The sequence below is a fragment of the Galendromus occidentalis genome, unplaced genomic scaffold (genome assembly GCF_000255335.2).
Source record: "Galendromus occidentalis unplaced genomic scaffold, Mocc_1.1 scf7180000076951, whole genome shotgun sequence".
NCBI classification, from domain to species: domain Eukaryota; kingdom Metazoa; phylum Arthropoda; class Arachnida; order Mesostigmata; family Phytoseiidae; genus Galendromus; species Galendromus occidentalis.
Window position 1 is genome coordinate 566,781 of NW_003804940.1, and position 2,404 is coordinate 569,184.

Here is a 2,404-nt window from a genome sequence, read left to right on the forward strand (position 1 = left end):
CTATAATATGTCATTTTCTAGTGGAGTCCTCCCACCATGCGAAGGCCGAGAAGAGCAAGCTTGACACTGTCCGTCCTGAACGCGAATGGAGTTCGGCTTCCTTTCATGGTGGTGCATTCTGACTATTAGGGGCCATTGCGCATTAGCGTTTTTGTCTCCAGTCGTCTTGCGAACAAAGAGATAAGCCGAGCGCTCCAGAATAAACTCCCGTCCGCGTCCTCTCCCTCGGATTCGATTTTTCTGAACTTCCTCATTTCGGCAGAAAATCTTGAAGGGCCCCGCTGAATCGACGGATGGTGAACCTGGAGCGATTTGCTCCCGTCAGCTCTTGAAGCATCGGCAGCGAATTCATTGCGCTCAGAAGCCGAACGACTGAGATATCCGATTCCCATCGAGACTTCTACTCAGTCACTCCACAGATGTGGAGCGGTCCTCTACCTTCTCGCTCGTTCTGTGTCAGAAATCCTCCGGATGGCAACCCCCAGAGGTCTATGACCAGCGGGTAGAGGACTCGCAGATCCGAGATTATATGACTCGCGCCCTCATGAGAATGTAAGCATAATCTGCCCGGCTAGAACACTTCCAAACAACGCAAACCGTTTCCTGTCTCTGTAACCTATTTATCGGATTGCGGGACAGCTCCTGCACCGCACAATGAATTCAGCAACGGCTTCGGCAGCTTAAGCACATCTGCATGCGAATTGAATTCCCTCTCACCCGCTGACGTTGTCGCGGGTATTTCTCAAAGTAGCAGCAGACGACGTCGCGATCCAACTGCGGGTCATGGTTACCGGCAGAGTCGCTTGTTCTGTCTGATCTTCGAAGTCTCGGGCACCGGCTGCCGCTACCACTGTTGGGATGGCAGTCGTTGACTTAGCGGCTGTGGTAGTCAAGTTCTGCGTCGGCATCGTCATCGCTATCATCGTCTTCGTCGTTGTTGTCTTCTCCGGCAACATCATGATTGTCAACGAATTCTTTGCGAATACCGCGTTGCCGTTGAGGCTTCCCCTCGCGGCTTCTACTCCGGTTCCATCCTTTTCCAGCGGCGGGATGAAATTTTTCTCTCTTCATTGAGAGGGCCACGCCAACTTGATCTCCGGGGCGCAACTATCTGCCGATCGACGTCGATTTTCTTTTCCCGAAGGCTCTCATTCCGAAATTTCAACGCATTGAAATCGTCCTTGATCAGTGGAGACGAAACCGCGGATCTTGAGCAAGATCGGACTGGTCAGATGACCTGACACAGGATTGACCGGAAATTCATGGTTCATGACCTTGTTACACTAGAAAAGCTTTTCACACATAGCGCGGAACTTACCATGGTCTGAACCACGACGAAGTCCTTGCCCCCCTTCTCGAAATCATCTTCTTCGGGGGGATCGAAGTAGAGCGTCTGGCTCTCCGCGGCGCTCCTCGCCGCTTGGAAACCCGCCATCTTTTCGGACGTGAAATTTACTGGAGTGAAATCCCCAGCTCAAAGTGTCGTCTCCGAGCCGTCGGCGTCGCTTCACTCAACGCCATCACTCTCACGAAATCCGCGTCTCGATCCGTCTTCATTACTTGTCTGGTGAAGCGACGAGAATCCTTCGTTCGAGCGGATGATGGGGGGAGCACCTGTAAGAATGGTATCGCGGTTATCGTCGCTAGTAAAAAGATCGACGAAGGAGAAGAAACAGCTCGCAGAAAACGGAACCTGTTAGCTCGCGGGTCGATAGGGAATCACTTCCACGCCCCTGCGAGGAGACAGCTCTTTTCCCTATGGGCATAATTATTCAGTAGCGCTCATGGGCTAATCATGAATCGAAGTTCTGATGGGCTTGCGTTCGTTTTTCCCGTTCTCCCTCCTCCAACAGAAGCAGACTTGTCTGCGCTCGACATCTGAAGTGTGCCAATAGTCGCGCTTCCTCCTCGAGTGAAAAAAAAACGAGGAAAGAAAATATTAACTTTTTAAAATATTCCTGATTTCGGTGCCTTTCGTCTCGATTCCGTGGAACGGCTTACGCCACCATTGAAACAAGCAGACATCCCGAAGCCAGCGGTGCGTCACCAAGTTTAGTCGACTCTTTCGGAGCAGCCCCATCCACGCGTTCTTTTTCTCCCCAAATCCGTCTACAACTTGATAACTGCGAGAGCCTTTTGCGCTGATAGGAGCACTATCATCTCCTGGTAGTCCGACAAGCTCGCGTATTGCGACCTTCACACGTCCGTTAACATAGCCTCCTCTTAGGGCAGCCGTGACATCAGCGCTCCTCTATTCCAAAACTCCATCGGTGAATACATCGACAGCGAGACTCATCCGAGGAAAATGAGTAGAATATTTTTCCCTGCACCGCACCGAGAACAGGAGAGCTTCGGAATTGATGGATCCGAATACGGTCGCAAGCGACACCGGAACTCCCATTCT